Here is a 23,215-nt window from a genome sequence, read left to right as displayed (position 1 = left end):
AAATCCCAACCAAGAATGTAACTTCCTTGATGCTGGAGATGGTGTGTTTACTTTTGTATCCACAGGTCTTAGCAGTACAGGTATTCAGTGAATGTATGTGGAATGAATGAACAAGAGAAGAGAGTAAGGAGCTGCCTTCTCTTTCTCTCCCTCTCGTTTTTTGCATGTATGAGGGCCACTCTGAATTATGAATGACATTGGGTATAACCGAGGCATGGTATATGGGGACATAGGTGCAAGTGATAGGGGACAAGGATCAAAGGGGGTGGGACTAGAGCCAGGGGAAGCTGAAAAGAGCCAGAAGTGGAAAATAGGAAGAAACAAGGTAGGAAGAGCAACTTTTTCTAATGCCACCTGCCTCAGATGACTTGAATCTCTTGCCATGTTTCCCCGCCCCCCTCCTTTGCCCTAATTCTCTATCTTTAGTTATTCAGAAGTGCCAGCATCACCCTCCCCCTGCCCCACCCTAAGATGACTTGGCAGTGACCCAGCTGGTTCAGAGAGCAGTTTGTCATTTCCTCTCAACACCCTCAGTGGAATCACTGTGTCTGTCACATTCACAAGTTATTATTGTCATTGTTTTAGGAGTTTCTAGGATCTGCATAAAGAGATGTATAAAATAGTCTTTGCCTGTCCTTATAGAAGTTGCTATCTAGAGGGAGTGAATGTTCAATTACAGAAAAATGTAGTAAATGCTAAGAAAGGAAAAAAATATTGGGTGTTTGAAGAACATACAAGGGCGGACACTTACCCAGTCTTGGGGGTACAAGAAGGGCTTTCCAAAAGTGGAGTCTGAGACCTAAAAGAGGTGAGTGATAGGAAACCTAAAACAACAGTGGCTTACAAAGGTGGTTTATTTCCCTTTCCTATAATAATCCAGAGGTGGGCATCCAGCAGTGTCATGGGGCATGGGGCTCCATGGTGTCAGGACTCAAGCTCATTCTATTTTGTTGTGTGGTCAGGTATGGCCTCCTGTCTCATGGTTGCCTCATGGTTCAAGATGACTACTCTAGCTCCAGCTTTTGCACCCACATTCCACGGTCCAACACAGTACCAGTAAGTGAAAGGACTGCTGAATATAAACTCAAGCTAATCCATCAGTAGGGTCTTCTAATTTTTTACCCCCAAAGTAATACAAATACAGGATTAAAAATTATATAGCACAAAAGGGTTTATAACAAAAGGTTAAGGTCATCTGCCCTGGCCCTCCCCATCCTCTAGGAACAGTTTCAGCCCAGCTTTCTGGCAGCTGCTGTCAATGGGAGCCACTCTGACATTATGTTCAAAGTGAAATGTTTGTAAAACCAGCCATGGGATCCCTCAAAATAGTTACTGGTGTCTCAGAAGGGTCAGTACCTTGAGACTGCCTTCCTCACTGATCCCTTCCGTGGTCTAACAGGTGACCTCTCGTTGGAGAAGGGTGATCACCTGACCCAATGGCCGTTAAGTCTTAGGAGGCCTGGCAGCCTATGAGGAGGCAAGAAAGAGTAAACTCTGCCCAATAGGGGCTAACGGTGATTATCTTAGCCAATCAGATCCACTCTCTCTAGAATTTGAAATAGAAATTTGACACTACTGAAAGTGTTACCACAAAGAAAAAAGAACAGAGTCAAATAAGAAGAACGAGACCTAGAATATTGCTGTTCCTGGCACTATCACCACCCGTGGATTTTATTATTATGTGACCCAATAATTTCCATTTTGCAGAAGCTGTGTGAGTTGGGTTTCTGTTACTAGAGACGATGGTCTTAATTCAACATCCCAATAAGGTTTTGAATTTGGGTGGCACGATTTCCTTGGTCTAAGAAGCTCTTGTTCTGGGGTCCCATTTTTACAAAGCTGCAATTTATGGACGCTGCTGAGAGGCAGACAGGGAATGGGCTTCATCTCCAGGCCTGGTTGCCCAGTACAAACTGCCTAGAGAAGAGAGCGCTAGCATCAGGCCCTTGCTTCAAGGCACCGGCCTCATGATTCTGCCCAAGTGAGGATGCTTAAGGCCATCTGTTATTTTTAAAGCACTACCCATACAGAATGGACTAAATGTAACCTAGGGTCTCGGGAAACAGGTTACTTTTCGGGAAGCTACCCAAGTGTTGTTTTGAGGAGCCCGCCAGTTCCAGACTGACAGCCACTGCTGTTTGCCAGGGGACACTTAGGACTGCGATCACTCCAGTCCCGGCGTGGGGGTTTCGCAGGCTGAGCTCAGACCATCTAGGGAGTCCCTCGGTGCTGGGATTCCATTTGTTTCCTTTCGGGTCTCCTTTGGGCCACTTTGAGCAACACCCCCCAAGGCCGAGCTCTCTTAATACAGGAGACCCTCTCCAGCCTACCAGAGAATCGGCAGACGCTTGCGCAGGCGCACTCGCACAGGGCGGCTTGGGTTCCGCCCAATGGGCGGTGTCCTCTCTGGGGGCGGGGCAATGGCCTGCGAGGGGCGGGGCCGGGCTCCACCATGCGCTGAAGGGATCTCGAGGGCCTTCCCGTGGGTGTGGTCCCGGGTGGCAGCGAAAGTGTGTGTTGCGGGGACCGGGGGACGGTGTCGGGGTAACTCAGAGGCCCCCGGCGCGCACAACGTGCTGCGGGACGAGTGGCGTGGACCCCAGCTCCCAGCGCCCGGACGTTGGAGGGGGGGGTCACATCCGGCGGGAGGGGGCGGGCCTCGTGGACCCCGGAAGTGTGGGCTCCGGCTGCGATTTAACCCGCGACGGCGTTGGCGGCGACGGCGGCGGCAGGGGTAGGTGAGAGGGGTCCGGGGAGGGGCAAGGACGGGGATGGGGGCGGCGCTGGCAGTTGCTCCCGGCGCGCCTCCGCCTGCCCGCCTCACCTGGCAGAGGCTGGTGATTGGGCGCGAGGGGCGCGTGACTCCAGCGGAGGGCCGGAGCCCCTGCCTCTCGCAGTGGGAGGGCGGGAAGGAGGGAGGCATTGCACGAGCTCCCCGCGCAGGTCGCGCCTCCAGCACCCCCCCCCCCACCCGCCACCGCCACCTTTCACCCTCCACCCCGTACTTGAGCGCCCTGCTGGTCACACTTCTGGTGACGTTAGAGCCAGTTTGCCCATTGTATAGGCGGGGAAACAGCCTAAGAATGGGGTCTGACTTGCCAGAGGGAGTCCAGCGGCAGAATGGGGTCTGAGGGACGCTCTGGTCTTTTAACTCTCTGGGCTGTACCCTTTCTCCAGGGCAGTGAGGTTGTGGCTTTTCAGCCTTGATTCTGTTCTTATCCTTTATTCTGGACCCGGACTTGGGCTGCCCAGCATCACTGACCACTCCCTAGTTCTGGGCCTGCTGGGTACAAAGGTCATTGGTGTTTGTGAATCTCCAGTGTGTGCCTGGTTCCTCCTGAATTTAGAGAGCAGTGGTGTGTGTGTGTGTGTTACTGGCAGAGTTGACTCTACACCTCAGGGTTTCAGTCCCTGAGACTAGGCAGTGCTTTCTCAGCTACACAATGTCTGGGCTCACTCACCCTGGGAATGTCCACTCTTAGCTCTGGAAACTTAAGGAACTCACTTCCCTTCACTTCAGCAATATCCCAGTAGTACTGTTGCTGACTCAGGCCTTTTCCACCCTCTTCATTGGCTCCCTGCCTCTTACCCAGGAGTCCCATTTCCTACTGGTGCACCCAGGATGCTGCCACCTGACTGTCAGGCTGTGACTGTCAGCCCTAGAGCTGGAAGTGGTGGTGACCAAGGGATTTGGAAAAGAAAGACTTTCTTTGGCTGTTGTCCAAAGCTGCGACTCTGTACAGGCCTGAACTCTGGTTCTGGATGGGAGTGAGGACTTGGAGTGAAATACTGGACCCTGAAGTGAGAGTTCTTGGCCGTCATAATGTCCAGAAAAGCTTTTTTCCTAGATTATCTGAGAAGTCTGGCTTGGTGCCTTTGTAGTTTCTGTTAGGTAGAAATTTTTCTTTGTAGATTTCATCTGGGCAGCTTCTGGTGGCTGTGTTTTTTTGTTTTTGTTTGTTTGCTTGTTTTTAAGGTAGCAAAAGCTCTGATTTCTTGCTTGGCTGCCATGTGCTATTGGCAGTGTTCTGGGGGCTTTGTGAATATACTGGATTCTGGGAACACTCAAGGTAGGTGGTGAGCCCATTTTGCAGATGAAGTAGGTGGGTAATAGAGATGTTAGGTAGGGTGCTACGGCCAGTAAATGGCCAAGTTAGGATTTTTAACCCGTCAGTCTTATTTCCAAGCTAATGTATTTGCTGGATGTTAAGAATCATCTGTGATGCTTGTAGAGATACAGAGCCTCACCTCTGGATATTCTTGCTTAGATTCTGGAGAGGGACCCAGGAATTTGTATTTTTAACACTTGCACTGGGTGATTCTTACTGTAAGGCAAGTTTGGGAAGCACTGCCTTAAGGAGTTTGTAGATTTGCTGAGCTTGGAAGTGAAATTATTTCTAAGGCTTGTTATTTTTTTGCTTATTGCTGTGTAATTTGTTAATCTGCCGTTAAAAGGGCATTGGGGGCTTCCCTGGTGGCGCAGTGGTTGAGAATCTGCCTGCTAATGCAGGGGACACGGGTTCGAGCCCTGGTCTGGGAGGATCCCACATGCCGCGGAGCAGCTAGGCCCGTGAGCCACAACTACTGAGCCTGCGCGTCTGGAGCCTGTGCTCCGCAACAAGAGAGACCGCGATAGTGAGAGGCCCACGCACCGCAGTGATGAGTGGCCCCCACTTGCCACAACTAGAGAAAGCCCTCGCACAGAAACGAAGACCCAACACAGGCAAAAATAAATAAATAAATAAAAAACAAAACAAATGTTCAAGTACAATTGGTGTCTTAAAAAAAAAAAAAAAAAGGGCATTGGGGTAGCTAGCTGTATGAATCATCTCTTGAACACTGTTGGCCAGTCCTAGTAGGGTTTTTCCAGACTGACCTAATCAGGTCAGCAAAGACCTTGTTTTAATCCGATTGGATTTCTGTTCGGAAATTCTTTTAGTTTCTCCTCAGAGTCTGGAGTTTTCAGAAGGTTCCAGTTCGTTCCTGGATAGTTGCCCCTTGACAGAGAGATCTCTGTAAAGGCGAAAGTCTGTGAGGTTTTGGGAGCTTTAAAGGCATGTTTATTTAGCAGGTGTTTCCTCCACTGCATTTCTCTCCTCTTTCAGTGGTTTATGTCAAAGGCTTGAGCAAATACCAAACAGTTTTGTTTATTGTGATTTAGCTGGGGCTGACAAGTGGAGTCCCTGGGGCTTAGGATGGGCCAGACAGGGGAGGAGAGGGGACACTGAACCATGGAAGTCAAACAGATAACCCAGGTCAGTTATGCCTAGCATTGAAGACATGTTAAGTACTGCTAATTTATCTGCTCCCTCCTGGGCAGAATTAGAAGTAGTGAAAGAGGCAAAGTCAGCATTATGCTGTTACTTTATTCTTCCTCTGTCCAGTGAACACTGATTTCTAATTTAATTTCTTTGTAAACAGAGGATGTACTTTGTATGCTTTGAATCGTTTTAATTTACTGTTCCATACATAAACATTTTGGGGTGTTATGTTCTTTTGATGAATTGACCTCCTTTATCATGAAATGACCCTTTTAATCCCTGATAGTATTCTTTGCTCTGAAATCTACTTTGTCTTGTTTTAATATAGCCAGTCCAACTTAAAAACAATTTAGTGCTAATGGATTGATATCCAGAATATTTGAAGAATTCCTACAACTCAACAGTGAAAAAACAAACAACCTGATTAAAGTGGGCAAAGGACTTGAATAGACATTTCTCCAAAGAAGGTATACAGATGGCCAGTAAGCACATGAAGATACTCAACATCACTAGTCATTAGGGAAATGTGAACCAAAATGACAATGAAATACCACTTCACACCCATTAGAATAACTCTTGTTAAAAAAAAACAAAAAACACCAGAAGTATTGGCAAAGATGTGGAGAAATTGGAACCCTTATTTATATTACTGGTGGGAGTGTAAAGTGTGCAGCTGCTGTTGAAAACAGTATGGCAATTCCTCAAAAAATTAAAGATAGAATTACCGTATGATCTAGCAATTCCAATTCTGGATATATACCCTAAAGAAGTATAAGCAGAGACTCAAACAGATATTTGTACACCAATGTTTCTGGCAGCATTATTCACAATAACCAAAAGGTAGAAGCAACCCAAGGGTCCACTGACGGATGAATGGATAAACAAAATATGATACATGCATACAATAGAATATTATTCAGCTTTAAAAAGGAAGGAAATTTTTGACAACATAGATGAAACTTGAAGAAATAATGCTAAGTGAAACAAGTCAGTCACAAAAGCATAAATATTGCATGATTCCTCTTATATAAGGTCCCTAGAGTAGTTAAATTTATAGAGACAGGAAGAATGATGGTTGCCCAAGGCTGGGGGAAGGGAGGAATGGAAGTTTATGTTTAATGGGTACAAAGTTTCAGTCTGGGATAATGAAAAAGTTCTGGAGGTAGATGGTGGTGATGGTTGTACAACAGTGTGAACGTATTTAATGTCACAAAACTGTACGCTTAAAATGTTTAAAATGGTAAATTTTATGTATGTTTTACCACAATTAAAAAAAATTGATAGGGATTTTTAAAAATTAGTGTGGTATATCTCTTTACATCCTTTTACTTTTGGACTATTTGTGTCTTTATTTTTAAAGTGGGTTTCTTGTAGGCAGCATATAGATGAGTTTTGCATTTTGTGAAATCCAGTCTTAAAAATTCTGCCTTTTAATTGGGATGTTTAGACCATTTACATTTAATGTGATTATTAGTGTAGTTGGGTTTAACTCTCAAGGTCCTTCTACTCCACCATCTTGCTCCAGATCATATGTTTTAATTTAACATGAGCATGTCACTTGGGCTGTTTCCCTTGCAGTTCCCTCTGACAGCTGTGCTCTGAGTCCAGAATGTGCTCTGAGTCTACTTGTTGGGTAGACATCCTGTCAGAGGTTCCTCGGTGGGGTGCAGTTGCCTGAGGGGCAGGCCTTGAATCTGAGACACATGGGGTGCTGGGCGCTGGGCCCTGGTGGGCTCCATCTCTGCTTTAGAGCACAGTGTATGGGGGATCTGCTTGCGTCCGGGGCCCAGGTTACGTCTCCTACCCGGGTTTGCATCTGAAGGGTTAACGACTCTAGCTGGATTATCATCTTGCTGCTTGTTTTCACTCTGTTCCATGCTCTTTCTTCCCATGTCCCTTTTTTCCTGACCTCCCTGGGATTGAGCAGTTTTTATGATTCCATTTTATTTCCTTTGTTAGTTTATTAGCTGTAACTAACTGTTTTTTTTTTTAAAAAGTGGTTGCTTGGGAATTCCCTGGTGGTCCAGTGGTTAGGACTCAGCACTTTCACTGCCGTGACTCTTCACTGCCGTGACTCTTCACTGCCGTGACTCAGGTTCAATCCCTGGTCGGGGAACTAAGATCTGGCAAGCTGTGTGGTGCAGCCAAAAAAATAAAAAGAACAAGAAAAGAAAAAGAAAAAGAGTGGTTGCTTTAAGATTCGTAGTACGCATTTTTTTTTTTCATTTTATTGTGCTTCACTTTATTGCGCTTTGCAGATACTGTGTTTTTTTTTTAATAAATTAAAGGTCTGTGGCAATCCCACATCAAACAAATCTGTTGGCGCCACTTTTCCAACAGCATTTGCTCACTCACTTCATGTCTCTGTGTCACATTTCGGTAGTTCTCGCAATATTTCAAAGTTTTCCATTTTTATTATATTTGTCATGGTGACCTGTGATCAGTGATTTTTGATGTTACTACTGCAAAAGATTATGATTCACTGAAGGCTCAGATGAAGGTTAGCATTTTTTTAGCAATAAAGCATTTTTAATTAAAATTATCTATTTTATATGTAATATCGGCCGCTATTCTTGATCACTTCAGGCAGGAGGGGAATTCTTTTTTTTTTAACGTCTTTATTGGAGTATAATTGCTTTACAATGGTGTGTTAGTTTCTGCTATATAAAAAAGTGAATCTGCTACATATATATATACATATATCCCCATATCTCCTCCCTCTTGTGTCTCCCGCCCACATAGTATGCATCTTTAACCTGTCACAATCTATCATCAAGTGATCTTGTACATCACTTTACACTAACAATAGTATACTCTCATTTCCTCCCTCCTGGCCTTTATGCTGTTGTTGTCACACGTTTCACTTCTATGTGTGTTATAAATCCCGCAATACATTATTACTGTTTTTGCTTTAAACAGTGAATTATTTTGTAAAGAGGTTAAAAAGAAAGGAAAAGCTCTTTTATATTTACTTTTTAATATATATTACATGTTTATCATTTCCAGTGCTCTTTATTCCTCTCTGTAGATCCAGACTTCCACTTCGTTTTACATTCCTTCTGACTTGAGGACTTTTAAAAAACATTTCTTATTCTGCTGGTCTGTTGGTAATGAATTCTTTTAGCTTTTGAATGTCCGAGAAAGTCTTTATTTTGTCTTTGTTTTTGAAAGATATTTTTCCTGGGTATAGAATTCTAAGTCAGTTATTTTTCTTTCAGCATTCTAAGATGTGGTTCCAGTGTCTTCTGTCTTACATTGTTCTATGAGTAATCTGCTGTTGTTCTTATTTTTTTTTTCTTCTATTCTTATGTGTCTTTTTTCCTTACGGCTACATTTCTTTTATTACTGGTTTTAAACAATTTAATTATGATGTGCCTTGGTGTAGTTTTCATATTTCTTGTGCTTGGGTTAATTGAGTTTTTGGATCTGTGGGTTTAAAACTTTCATCAAATTTGAAAACTTTTCAGCTAGTAATTCGTCAGGTATTTTCTCTGTTCTCTTCTCTCTCTCTTTGGGGACTCCAGTTACATGTATTTTAGGATGCTTAAAGTTGTTCCACAGCTCTCTGATTCTCAATTTATTTTTTCCCCCATCTTTTTTTTTTTTTTAATTTGTGGTTTGTTTTGCGTCGTTTCTATTGCTCTTTCTTTAAGTTCACTGATCTTTTCTTCTTTAGTGTCTAATCTGTTGTTATTTCCACCTGTTATACTTTTTATCTCAGACATTTGTAGTTTCCATTTCTAGAAGTTTGATTTGGGTCTTTTTTATATTTTCCATGTCTCAACATTCTCAATCTTCTTTAGCATCTTGAATATATGGAATACGGTTGTAGTAACCATTTTAGTGTCCTTCTCTGCTAATTTTGTTATCTGTATTTTTGAGTCTGTTTTACTGATTGATTTTTTTCCTCATTATGGATCATATTTTCTTGCTTCTTCGTATGTCTGGTAATTTTTGATTGGATGTCAGATGTTGCGAATTTTACCGTTGGGTGCTGAATATTTTTGCATTTTAATAAATATTCTTGGCATTGTTTTGGGACACTGTTAAGTTATTTGGAAACAGTTTGATCCTTTGATGCCTCACTGTTAAGCTTTGTTAGCTGGGACCAGACCAGCCTTTAGACCAGGGCTAATTTTACCCACTGCCAAGGCACTACCCTTTTCAGTGCTCTACTGATGTCCTGTGAGTTAGGAAGTATTTCCACTCTGGTGAGTGGGGACACAGATTAGTCTTGGCTCAGTTTGAGGCCCAAGGATTGTTCCCTCTAATCCTGACCAGTACTGTAAACACTCAGCAGAAAACTGGAGGGGGACCCCCTGCAGATTTCCAGAGTTCACGGTGTAGCTCTCTCCTCTCTGGTATTTGACCCTGTGAACTCTGGCTACCTTGGCCTCCCTAGATTCCCAACTCTCTCTTCCCAACTTGGGGAGACTGTCAGGCTCTGCCTGGGTACCTCCTCCCTATGCCATGGCCTGAAAACTCTCTCTAGGCAGTAAGTTGGGGCAATTGTAGAGCTCACGTCATTTGCTCCCCGCTCCCATCCCCTGCTCCCACCCAGGAATCCATCCTCTGCTGCCAGATATCCAATATCTGAAAACTGTTGTTTCATTTATCTTTTCTCGTTTGTAGTTGTTTGAGGCAGGAGAGTAAATCTGGTCCCTGTTCCTCTAAGTTTGCCAAAAAGGGGAGGTTCCCGTGCAGTCAGCACTTGCTGAGCACCTTGTGTGTGCTAGGCATTGACCTCGGTGCTGGGATGCAGACATGAGTGAGACGTGCACTGGGCCCTTGGGGAGCTCCCAGTCTTGCTGGAGAAACATGCTGATTCCTACGTAGTAATTGCTGCGTGGTACTTACAGGGCACAGTGGGAGGGCAGGACGAAGTCTTTGGGAGAAGGAGCAAGGAATGCTTCCCAGAGAGCTGACAGTGAAGGATCAGCAGGCAATTTCAAACTAGAGAAGGTGTAGGAAAGAAATTTTAGGCAGAGGGAATTGTAAGAGCAAAGGCAGGGCAGCAGAGCTGGGAACTCCCAGAGGGCAGGATCCTTGTTGTATTGATCTTTATAGAGGTGGAATATTTGTCAGGTGATTGGAAGCATGTTGTTTGTTCTGGGAATAGGTAGAACAGAGAGTCAGGATGAAGTCCGCAGCCTATGGGGGAGAGGAGGGAGGTCTAGCCGGAAGGAGAGGCTCGGGGTCTGCTGGTGCAGGGCCTTGTAGGCCAAGCCAAGGAGCACAAGATTTTGAATGTGATCCTAAACACTGGTTTGTTTTTGTTTTTGTTTTTTTGGCTTCATCAGGTCTTAGTTGCGGCACGTGAGATCTTTCGTTGCGGCACGGGCTCTTCGTTGGGGTGCGTGGGCTCCTCTCTTGTTGTGGTGCGTGGGCTCCAGAGCGCATAGGCTCTGTAGTTGAGGCATGTGAGCTCAGTTGTGGTGCGTGGGCTTGGTTGCCCGGCGGCATGTGGGATCTTAGTTCCCCGACCAGGAATTGAACCCGTGTCCCCTGCATTGGAAGGTGGATTCTTAACCACTGGACCACCAGTGAAGTCCCAAACACTGGGTTTTTTAAAAAAAAGTTTTCAGCAGGGTGCAAGAGCTTTGATCGACTGTGTTCTCCGGAGATTACTGGGGGATGTGGAAGAGGGCTGGCGAAGGCTGAGTCTGCTGGAACCAGGCAGGCAGCTGCTGGAGAGGCTGGCTTGTGGTGGACGTTCTGCACCAGGATGGACACGAGTCCAGAGCTGAGTGCGGCCGCTGGTACGGCATTGCCACCTCTAGCCTGTTTGACGATAGCCTTTGTACAGATTCCTGCCTGAGTCCAGAGTAGATTGGAGGAGGCTCGGGCCTGGTTTCTCTTTTTCTGTGGCTACACTGTTGCCCCCCACACACCTGCCTGCCTCTGCTGGAGCCAGAAGTTCGTAGGGTCAGACATTGCTGGCAGGGGTAGGGTCTGGAGCTGTCCCGCTTTATACTAGCCTAGAATGGCCCCAGATCAGCGAGGAAATAGAGTCTCATCATCTCGGACTTTGAACAGACACGCTTGAGTGACCCCATACAGACTCCTGTTATTTGTCCTGAGTGTGTCTTTGGCTTGACCTTAATCTTGATCCTTCCTTAAAGATGGTTGAACCTATTTGGTCAGCTTGATCTGCAGATTAGAAAGTGTGGGGTGGGGTGGAGGACTGACAGCTGCAGTGTGAGATCCCTTCTGAGTCATCTCAACAGTTGGGATGGAGGAGAAACAAATGGAAGTTCAATGGGAAGAAGCTTAGGATGGTTTTCTTTTCAAGTCAGAGCCAGGGACCAGACAACGAGGAGGCTTCTCTAAGTGGCTGGGTTGTGTTTTACTGTCAGGAAGTTTCAGGAACAGGCTGCTTGTTAGATGACCTGTTTCTTGGCCATCGTCTTGATTGAAGCTGAATGCTGTTGATCTGAGTTATATCCAGCCATCTGAGTTCCGTCGCTCTGTTGACTGATGTGGTCTCTGGAGGAATCTTAAGTTTTCTCTCCTTAGTGTCCACGTGGGAAGGGCTTGAGTTTCAGAGGTAGGAATGGGCTGAGTGTGTGAGCTTAGCCACGGTGATGAGAATCATGACCCTTTATTGAGCCCAGCCTGAGAGCCGGGCATTAGACTTCCTGGGCACTAACTCATTTCATCCTTATAAAAGTTCTCTGTTACTGAAGAGACTGATGTATGGAGAGATTAAGTAAGCTGCCTCTGCCCTTTCTTGCTTCGTCTCCCAAAGACTCGTCCTGTCCTGTGCTCTGTGAGTACACGTAGCATTTACTACGCAGAGCCCTCCTTCCCTCCCTCTTTGCCCTGCTGGTGAGGCATCACAGCTGCTGGTGAGGCATCACTGCTGGGGGCTTGGGCAGGGGATGGGGCGGGGAGTGTTGGGATTAGCAGAGGTGAGGGGTTAGGGCAGTGGTTTTCCAGCTGCCTTTTGGCAAGGTGCCTTGGGGGCCCCCTTGAGGTCAAGGGGAAGACTGAGCTGGGAGAGTAGGGCTCTCCCCCTACCCCTTTGCCCAGAGCATGGCCTCTGTGATCTGTTCCGTGCGCTGGGGGTTTGAAAAAGTTTCGGAAAACAACAGGAGTGGGCACACCAGGCAAGTGGGAAAAGAGGATGGCGGCGGCACGTCTTGACAGCATGGCAGGCTGTGCTTAGATGGCTCCCAGCTGGAGGGTCAGGTTGGGGGGAGATAAGCAGAAGAGGGAGGGAGGGAGGGAAGAGATGGCTAGCTTCAGGGAAGGTTGGAGGGAGTTGGAAGCAGTGTTTTAAAAAAAAATGAATCCAGAGGTGCCTGGCATATTAGAGGTGGGAAGACCCACTTGGAGTTTGTGGAAGGGCCGGGATGGATGCACCTAAAAGACATTGGAGCAACGACTAGATAAAACCTGGTAGTGGACATCAGAGGTGAGGGAGATGGCCTGGAGAGTTAGAAGTTAGGGTGAGAAACTTGAGGGTGCTGATGGAAGTGGAGGTTGGGAGGGGAGTCTAGTTTGAGGAGAAAAAAGGTGATGCGAGTGCCCCCTGCACTTGGCCCCGTAAGCGGCTCGTCATTCTGGGGTCTTGTCACTTGGGGGCCTGCCTCTGGGAAAAGAGGTGTCAGGTGGAGTCATTCCGTGAACTCGAGGAGGATTCGCTCATGTAAATATCAATGTAAAGATGATACTTTCCTTCGAAAAACCTTGTCCTGAGAGATTGTACATCCCTCCCGTAGATGGGCCCCCTGATACTTGTGGACCTTTGTTCAGATTGGTCCGGAGCCCGTTTCAGAAAGCCACACCCTTTGCTTCCCTCTGGGACCTTTTCTTTCAGAGTTCTCCCCCACGAGCCTAACTGGGTGCCTGGCAGGGTTGTCAGGCAATATTTTACAACAATAAGTTTTAAAAAGGTGTGAGAATGTATGAATTGATGCTACCTAGCTCTTGCTTGGTGGTTTTCCTAGCACCTCCAGAAGGTTTCGTGTTTATTTCTTGTTAAGTCCTCGTAACCAGCCCATGAGGTTGGTAGAGTTAGTCCCATTCTACCAATAAGAAGCAGAATTAGGAGGCTGAATAACTTGCCCAAGGTCATGTAGCTAGTAAAAGGTCAAGCTGGGGTTTGAATCCAGAATACTGGGCTCTCAAGCCCTGAACTCTTTCCACTGCTTTTCACACTGTCTTAACTGTTCAGCATTGGGGGCTATGGAGGGAGCTCCAACTCCAATCCCAACCCCAGAAATTCCTTAGAAAGAATGAAAACTAAAAAAGTCTCCCTTCTGGAGCACACACACCAACTTTTCAGATTGTTGGGGCAGGTTAATTCGACGGTGTTTTGGGCCAGGTGAGAAGCGCATGATGGTTGGTTTGCTTTTATCAACTCCTGTGGGAAGTTAGGTGACTGAAGGCCTGGTTACTTGATCGCGTGGCTGGAATCATCCTGGGAAAAGAAAAATAGATCAGGTCAACACGTATTTCCTCATTAAGCAGCAGGCTTAGAAAGGTTTCTAAGGCAACCACAGGTGTTTCTGACAAGAGGGGTGGGATGGGGCCAGTTCCGTATAACATGTGCAGATTGAACTGTGCAGGTTGCTATGGTAACAGCTTCTTATGCTACCATAGGGAGATGTGGGAAACTTACAAGAAACCAAAGGCCTTTGCAACTTTCCTTGCAGTGTGATTTCAGGCTTGAAGTAGCTGGCAAGGAAAGGTTGGCTGGTAACGGAGAGGAGGGGTGTAATTGGAGCCAGTGCTTTAGCTCCTGGTGGAGTCAGGAAAACGGAAGCGCCTGGCTCAGTCACAGTTCTGTGTCATGGTTCAGTGGTAGCGGTCATTTTGCTTGACTCAATATTGAGCCCCGGGGGTGTCAGGAGTTGCCTCTAATCATCGGATTGCCCCCCCCCCCACAGGAGGCAGAATAATTAATACTTGTTTAGGGCGCAGGAGCTTGCAAAGCCCTCTCAGGGCCATTTGCTCATCCCAGGCACACATGCGATCCCCAAGGTGGGATTATCATCATGGTGCCCATTTTCCCGATGAGGAAACTGAAGTTAAGGGACTTGATCAAGGTCACACAGCTAAAAAGCTGAGGAGCCAAAACGCAAACCCAGGGCATCAGTCCTCAAATTCTGTGCGTTTCTACTCTGCACCCAGCCAGGAGAGAGCTGGCACTAATTGTTTAGGCAGAAGCAAGGGACAAGGGGTGCTGCAAGGCATCTCTAGGACTGGTGCACCTTAACTCTGATCTGAGCACCCTCACACTTAGAAAATGCTGCGTTTTGCTTTCAGTCTTTACTTTTTTTTTTTTTTTTCTGAGTTTATCCTTGCATAGGATCTGATATCAGTTGAAACTATTTGTTGTTGAGCTGAACAGTCCCGGGATAGATCCCTGTTGAGCAAGAGCCATCAGTACCTTGCTTTCTTTTCCACCTGTTGAGGTCAGATCTGGGGGGCTGTCCTGAGGTGAGCGCTCGCCAGCATCCTCCCCCCACCGGGACATTCTGCAGCCTCCCCCTCGGGGAGTGGTGAGGAACGGCACCGCTCTGGCCTGGATCCACTAGGGGTAGTGTAGTTGCCTCTGGGCCTCACTATCTTCCACTAGATCGTGTTCGCCGTGTCCGAGGTATGCGGAGCTCGATTTCGTCAAGATAGAGAGTGGTGGAAAGAAGTCGAGGCCAAGAGACGCAAGCAGCAGGGGCCAGTGGCTGGAGACTTCGCGTCCCCTCCCAGTGGTGTGTGGCTTCCCAAGGCTCAGGGGCTGCACCTGGAAACTGCCTCCTTGGTTCTGGCTGGCGCTGCTCTAGCTATGTCAACCCCCGCACAGTGCTCTGTGACAGAAGGTGGGCTCCAGGACACCTGAGAAATGTCTGTCACCTCCCCCCTCCCCTCCCCCCACCCCTCCTGTGGAATCTCTCCTCCTCGCATGTGTCTCTCTTGGAGGGTATGGTGTTGATTTCAGGTGACAAACCACAGCCCACCCTGTGTTTGTTACAACTTTGAATTGGTTACTGAAATTTAAAAGTGGGGAGATGTCACAGGGATCGGGATTTCTAGCCTCCTTTGGAGACCCGGCAGGTCTGGCAACGCTGGACCCACCCTCCTACCTGCAGGAGGTGCCTGAGCTGGGCTGGAGCCCGTGCTTTCAGGAGACACGGTGTCTGACATGCCTGCCTGGCCTGTGTAGGCATCTGGGTTTGTGACCTCTGTGGAGGTGAAAGCTGCAGAGGAGACAAAAGAAAGGAAGGAAGGAAGGAAGAAAGGAAAGAAACAAGAAGAGAAAGAAGGAAAGAAAGAAAGAAGGAAAGGAAAAGAAAAATGGGAAGGAAATCTAAAAAAGAGGGGCTATATGTATACGTATAACTGATTCGCTTTGCTGTGCAGCAGAAACTAACAACATTGTAAAGCAACTATACGCCAGTAAAAATTAATTAAAAAAAAAAAAAGAAAAGAAAGTTTTTTTCCCAGGGGTTGTTAGTGAGGAAACGGTGATGCATTTTCTCTTTTTGGTGGAGGGAACGCAGATTAACGCCTGCTCGTTTCCCACCTCGGTCCCGGTCTGATCTCCTTAGAGTTGGTGGTGTCGCCCCGCAAAGAGCTGTTGTCTCTATACCTGTGAATGCCGTGCAGCTGCCTCCCCCTTCTCAGCCCTCCTCACCCCGTCTCCGGCCTTGAGCATCTGCAGTAGCTCCCACGACGGCCCGGCTGTCGCCTGCCCCTGACCTTCTGATTCCTGTCCCAGCACGAATGGCTCCAGCGACGAGGACCTGTGGGCTTCTCACGCCCCCAGCCCTCAGAGCTGACCCCCTCCCCACTTCTCACTCTGCTCTCACCTGGATTCACCATGATTTGTTGTGAAGTGTTTCATTTTTTAAAACCAAACTGAGTTCCTAGAGAGTTAGCACCAGTTTTTACATAAGGCTGTGTCTGACACATAGTAAGAAGTCAGTAAATATTTATTTCCATCCCTCTGCGCCTATTTATCCTTCCTCCCTTTATCTGGGGCCTTGCCCTGTTCTTGGCATATAGTAATTGCTCATTAAATGTTTATTCAGTGAAGCAGGAAGAAATGAATGAAGGCTGAAAAAGTAGAAGCAGCCCCGTCCTCGTATCCCTGTGTCTCGCCCACCAGCTGACTGCCTGGCTCTCTCCCTGCCTCTGGCTGTTTTTCTGCAGGCATTACCCTGCGCTGTCTGTGTGCCGGCCTCTGCCGGGCCCTGGAAATACAAAGGTGAACGAGAATTCTCCTTGCCTTCAAGGAGCTTGCCTCTCCTCACTTCAACTCTTCTCCCCTGGGGCAGACCCCGGGTACCACCCGAGAAGTACCCATCATCCTCCTGGGCACCGTGGTAACTGGGAGGGGATCCAGCTCAGGGCCTGAGTGCCCAGGGCTGAGGTCGTTGGACTTGTCAGGCCTCCAGAAACAAAAGTGTATGGACTCTGCGTCCCTAAATAGCTTCGCAGTAACCCCCCAGTTCTCTCTACTTGGTGGCATCCCTGGTGGTCGGGGCCACTTTGAGAAGCTCTGGTTTGGATTTTTTCTGCCACCTTGGATGATCCAGAAGCAGAACACTGACGGCAACAGATGCCCAGACTTTGGGGGCACCTGCTTCATGGGCCTTGGGCAGAATATTGTCCTGTTCTCACCGCCCCCAGCCTCCCAACCTGTTTTTCAAATTATGAGAATTGCTTGTTGCTCTCAGCCTCAAGCCTCATCCTTGGGTGACGCAGAATCAGGTGATGTCTGTGGCCTTCTGAAAGAAAGGCACCGGTAACTTCCAGGGGTGGACAGTGCTGTGATAAATCTCGTAAGATGGAGCTTGCCCGCTCCTCGGGCCTGAGATGTTGTCAGCGGGCACAGATGTGAGCCACCTCCACCCGGGAGGCAGGCACCGAGGAGGGCCCAGGTGATCGGTGACTTGCACGGGCTTGTAATCTCTGCATCTTGGACGACCTTATACCTAAACTCTACCCTCATCGCTCCCCTGTGTCGTTTGTGAAATCAAAATACCGGAGATGGGAAGGGACGCTGGCCTCTGGTGGTTCGACCCCGAGAGTTTGTAGGACCTTGGGCAATACAGCCGTTTATAGGACCTTGGGCAATACCCTTACTGTTTCTCTCTGGCTTTCATTTCATCTCTGAAGTAGGGGTGATTATGCCCTGTGTTCACTTTACTTACTAGGCTGATTATATAAATTAATGGGAGAGTTTGCAAAGGGCTTTGAGCTGTGGGACCATCAAGGTCCCATTTGACAAGTAAGGAAAATTGAGTGGGGCACATTTGGGTGCGGGATCCTGAGCACACCTATTCCAGAAGAAATGGGGGCATGTGGCTCTTCCACATGCCAGCAGCCTCTCGTGGAGCAGTGTGAGTGGAGGCGGCTGGGTGGGCAGAGTCTGGTGGAAGGTGCAGTGGGCCGGGTCAGGGCTCCTAGCTCTGGTGTCCCCTCTCTTGTCTCCATAGGCAAGTTACATGCCACTCTACCTTAATTTCACCACCTGTGAAATGGGCATCGTAGAATTGAGAGGGATGTTGAGTTAGAAACCAGAAAAGGTGGAATAAGAAGAAAAGCACTACAGCCCACATCCCACTATGGCCGAGTACATTTCACCTGAAAACTCGCTATATGGAAAGAGGTCCGCTTCCAGTAGTGTCGAGGACTTCGGAATATGCAGGCTGATCTTGAGAGTTCATTCTAATGACCTGCATGAAATGAAGGTATTTCATACCTGAAGTTCTTGAGGCATTTCAAACATGCATGGCCTGCTTTGAAGTCTGCAATGAAAGGGAATTGACACAGGAGAGAGGCTTTTTATGACCACAGGGCTGAGATGGTCTTTCTTCTTTCTGTATTTGAGAGTAGCCCTCTTTCCCAATCAGGGAATGGCAGAGATAGTCATTCCAGAAGGGTGGAGGAATGCCAGGTTCAAGGCTTTGGCGCATACCAGCAGAATGGAATCCTCTTCCCTGGCCCGGGGGCCTGATCCAGGGAGATCGTGGTCTAATTAGGGGAGCTGTGGGTTTCATTCCTTGCCCGTTTGGGGTGAGTTCTCGCTGTCTAAAAGACACGTGATTATCCAGATCACCAGGTAGATAGATGTTTCAGGGATTTTTGCCGCGAGGAGTTTATTTTTTTGTAAACAACAGTTAGTTTCTTTTCTTTCTTTTTTTTCTTTTTTTTAATATTTATGTATTTATTTATTTTTTGGCTGTGTTGGGTCTTCGTTGCGGCTCGTGGGATCTTTCATTGTGGTGCATGGGCTTAGTTGCCCCGCGGCATGTGGGATCTTAGTTCCCGGACCAGGGATCGAACTGTCATCCCCTGCATTGCAAGACCGATTCTTAACCACTGGACCACCAGGGAGGTCCCACCACGAGGAGTTTAAAGCCATCAAACAGAACCGGGTGTGGGGCTTCAGCTGGCAGAGGAGCGTTATCATTTGGGCCGGTGGTTGGAGGGGAAGGCATCTCGGGGCCGTGTGTAGTGGTACAGGGGGTCACACACTTCAGCACACCCTGGAATCGTCTGGGGTGCTCCCTTGCTTATTTATTTCTTGATTGGCCACCATTCTTTATTGAACACAGGAAAGTCCCGTTTCTTGCTAAATATCTACAGTGACTTATTACCAGACTTTGATGAGTTACGTCCTTGCCGCTGCCCCTGTCCTTGTGGAATCAGCAGCCTCACACAGGTTTTAGCAACATCAGGGACTTTGTGTGACCTGGGACTCTCAGGCCCAGGGGGAAGGCTTGGCAGCTTTGTCTTCACAGACTCACCTGCGAACGCCCACGTGCACTACAAGTTCAAGAAGGGTGGACGTGCACACCGGATGCACAGGGGCATCAGTACTACCCTTTGGTCAGCCCCATTAGTACAACAGTTCAGTATGTTGTAAAATACTTGAAAGTTTTATAAAGATTTTGTTTTGGTGACTTTAATCAAAACATTTCCCTTTTGGGGAGGCGGGGGGAAGTGGCTTGTGAAGGCAAGCCCGTCAGGGAAGCCAGGCCCCTCAGGGGGCTGCAGGGTGGGTCCTACATCAGCACCTCCTGTGCAGTCAGATGAGCTCCCTGGGCCTTCTGGGCTGAGAGGCCCAGCGTAGACCCCCTCAGCCTCGCCCTGCCTCGGCCTGCATGCAGCGCGGCTCTCCTGGTCTGCTCGAAGCCTGACGTTGTGGCGGGTGTGCTCGTCGTATGGATCTCCCCGTGCAGGTGGCAGAGCTTGGGCTGTCCTCTCCAGACTGTAGCCCCCACGTTCTGCTGGTCAGTCTGGACACTGTGGTGGCCTCACCTGGTGGCGCTCAGTGTCAGGCCCTAGGCACCTGAAGGGTAGTGCGTGTGGGGTCCTGGCGGAGACTCGGTAGAAACGGCACAGGGGGATTGAGCCCCCGATTCTCATCCTGCCTCTGCAGGGACTCGTTGACAAATCCCTTTCTCTCCGGGGTCTCTGCTTTTCCTCTGTCAGATGAGGCTACACTCACCTGAGTGCCCTCAGAGAGGAAGGGGCAAGAGGATGACAGTTGCTAAACTAGCTGGACACAGGTAGCTTAGTAAAAAGGAAAACTTCATTAAAAATTAAATTAGTTAAATTATTATGCTAAGTGAAATAAGTCAGGCAGAGAAAGACAAGTACTGTATGATTTCACTTACGTGTGGAATCTAAAAAACAAATGAACAAGCATAACAAAACAGAAACAGAGACGTAGATACAGAGAACAAATAGGTGGTTACCAGAGGCAGGGGTGTGTTGCGGGGAGGAGAGAAATAGGTGAGGGAGACTAAGAGGTACAGACTTGCAGTTGCAAAATAAATGAGTCAACGAGTATAAGATGTACAGTGTGGGGAATATAGTCAATAACTAAGTAATATCTTTGTATGGTGACTGTGCGTAACTAGACTTACCCTGTTGATCTTTCTGAAATGCACAGAAACAAATTACTATGTTGTGTAACAGGACTAACAGTGTTGTAGGTCAATTATATTCAAAAACAAACAAACATACAAATAAACTCATAGAAAAAGAGATTCGTGGTTACTAGAGGCAGGGGGGTGGGGGAGGGGGAATTGGATGAAGGCAGACACAAAGCACAGACTTGCCATTATAAGATAAGTAAGTACTAGGGATGATAAATAGATCATGATAAATATAATTTATAACAATTTTATAGGTTTTTACTTATAAAAGTGTAATTTATAGAGGCAACATGATAAGTATAATTAGCACTGTATGTTATATATGAAAGCTGTTGAGAGAAAATCCTAAGAGTTCTCATCACACACAAAAATTTTTTTCCTATTTTTAAAATTCTGTATCTGTAGGAGATGATGGCTGTTCCCTAAACTTCTTGTGGTCATCATTTCATGATGGATGTAAGTCAGATCATTACGCTGTACACCGTACACTTATACAGTGCTGTGTGTCAATTATATCTCAATAAAACTGGAAAGAAGGAAAGGAAGGAAGGAAGGTGAGAAGCTTTCTGGACTAGTTAAGGCACTACCACTTCCTGGCCTGGTGACCTTGGGCACCTCTCAGAGCCTCGTCTGTGAGGTTGGATAATAGCGAGACTCACTGTGTAACGTGGGTTTGAGGGTCCTGGTAACGGCAAAGACCTACGTAGTGCTCACTACGTTCCAGGTACTGCCGTTTTACAGGTGGAGAAACTGAGGCACAAACATTAAATAACACACCTAGTAAGTGGCAGAACCAGGCTTCAAATCCAGGCAGTCTGGCTCCAGAGTCCATTCTCCTAACATCTAGGCCAGTGGTTCTCAAAGTGTGTTCCAGGGACCCCTGGGGGGGGTTATCTCTGAGACCCTGTCTGGCCACCTATGAGGTCAGAACAGTTTCCACAACCTAAGACGTTATTTTTCTTTTTACTCTGTTTCTCAAATGAGTACACAGGGGAGTTTTCAGAGGGTTCACGACACGACATCCTTCTGATGGCTAGTGTGTGTGCTTTCATATTGTGTTTTTTAAATCTCTCACTTTAATTTTGATACATATATCAATAGCTAAAATCCACAGAAATGAAAACTCTTTGGGGTCCTCCGTAATGTTAGGAGTGACAGGTGTCCTGAGACCAAAAGGTGTGCCATTGGCTCTTGAGGCTGCGCGGCCTTAAAGGTGGTCTCATCGAGCATGGATGTGGTAAGTGGTTGGGGAGAGTTGGGGCCCGTCCTGGGGAACTGCGGCTCTACGTGGGGCTCTCCCACCGGGTGTGCGGTGGGCACGTCTGGACCTCCCAGGGCCCTCGCAGATGGCGCTGCTGAGCGTGCTGTTTGTGTGCAGCCAGCCAGCTGCCCACCCTGGAGCTTCCATCCTCAGTCCAGGAGTATCTCCGTGCTCAGCCCTGACTGTGGGAAGGAGCAGACACCCTTCTGTGGCAGGTCCCGCTCTGGGTGGAGCCAGGACGGGTGCCGTTGAGGCCCAGCAAGTTTGGGCTATGTTGGAGGCCTCAGTAACAAATCAGTGATTTCTGTGGTGTTGGAGCCTTTTGCCAGCATTTGTTCTAGGCCAGGCCTCATGCTGGCCAGAGCTTTGCCTGTGTTGACCGTGGCACGAACCCATTTTACAGATGAGGAGCCTGAGGCTCAGGGTGGGTCCACTGTGCAGGGCCCCACAATGGCAAGTGGCAGGGCCCAGGACTCAGAGGTGAGTCTGATCGAGTCCAGGCCCCTGATGTTCCAGATCTTCAGAATGTTTCTCCGTTCCTCTTGCGTGTCCAACTCGTGGTGGACTCACTGGGTTTGCAGTGTAATAGGGTGGGCCTCCCCATTTCTGCTCCTTCCCCAGGGCCCTGCGGTCTGCTGTTCCTCTGCCCCAACGTTTAGCCCAAGGGTTTTGGGAGCAGCAGGGTGAGGTGTAGACAGAGTGCAGAATTTTGACTCTGCCATTTGTAACCTTTCTGATCCCCACCTGCCAGTGGGACAGTGCTGCCCCCTTGCAGGAGTAGGAGAGACAGCGCATGTAAAACTCACGCTGCGATGCTCAGTAACCAGTGGCCTCCGTTTCACATGACTAGCAACAAGCTGTCGTCTTTCTCAGAATCTGGCCCCACATCAGCTGCATCAGCATCTCTGGGAGAGCTTCTGGATTTCTGGGCCCGACCCTGGCCTACGACACAGGGCTCTGAGGGTGGGGCTGGGGCACCTGCTTTCTCAGCAAGTGTCCCCCCAGGTTTAGGGGCCCATCGAAGCTTGGCATTCCTTGTCTTGGAGTTTGGGGGCGACATTCAACCCTCAGTAGGTAATAGAAAGTGGGGGTGACCCTGTTTGGGTAGCTCTTTATCAGTAGGGTGACCATGGAATTTGATGTCTAAACCGGGACACTTTTTATTTTTTTTTTGGCCATGCCGTGCGGTAGGTGGGATCTTAGTTCCCCAACCAGGGATTGAACTCACACCCCCAGCAGTGGAAGCGAGGAGTCTTAACCACTGGACCGCCAGGGAAGTCCTGGGACACTTTTGAGCATGAATGGGGGCACCTTTTATAGCTACACCGGGACATGAGGGGTAAACCCGGGCCTTCCTGACAAATGGGGTCGTGTGGTCTCTGTTTATTGGTTTCTCCTTCATCTTTCTGCCGCCCTGGGAGATGCCTTCCCTTACTAGTCCAGACGAGGAAGCAGGCCTGGAGGTCACCTCTGGCTGCACAGCCATAACCCTGGGCCTCGATTCCACAGTGGCCCCTCGGCCCAGTCGTCACTCCCGCTGAGCCCTGGCGCCAGGGGTGGGGGGCTCTGGGGTTCTGTACTGTTGGAATCTTTGGAAGATTGACAGAGCCTCTGTAATGAGAAATGAGGACTATAAAACGCACGTCTAGAAAAGATAAAAACAGATGAGAGGAGAGGATCCTGTCAGCAGAAGGGAAGTGAGTCCTGGTGCTTCCTCTTCTCGCTGGGGCTCCGTCCTGGGGCCTGGCTGTGACCCCTGTGTCACACAGACATCGATGTTCCTCTGGGCAGAGCGA

General features: G+C 48.1%; 1 protein-coding gene across 1 annotated transcript in view; it reads left to right on the top strand.

The window, feature by feature from the left end:
- The first annotated feature begins 2,468 nt into the window (after positions 1-2,468).
- The window catches only part of VPS37C (VPS37C subunit of ESCRT-I), a 29,526-nt gene continuing 8,779 nt past the window's right edge, over positions 2,469-23,215 (top strand). The window contains exon 1 of the mRNA XM_061203437.1: positions 2,469-2,734. The gene's annotated coding sequence lies outside the window, so the exon portion shown is untranslated. The remainder of the gene's footprint in view (positions 2,735-23,215) is intronic.

Source organism: Eubalaena glacialis, chromosome 10, assembly GCF_028564815.1.
Source record: "Eubalaena glacialis isolate mEubGla1 chromosome 10, mEubGla1.1.hap2.+ XY, whole genome shotgun sequence".
Classification (NCBI taxonomy): domain Eukaryota; kingdom Metazoa; phylum Chordata; class Mammalia; order Artiodactyla; family Balaenidae; genus Eubalaena; species Eubalaena glacialis.
This window is presented reverse-complemented; position numbering and strand designations above follow the sequence as displayed.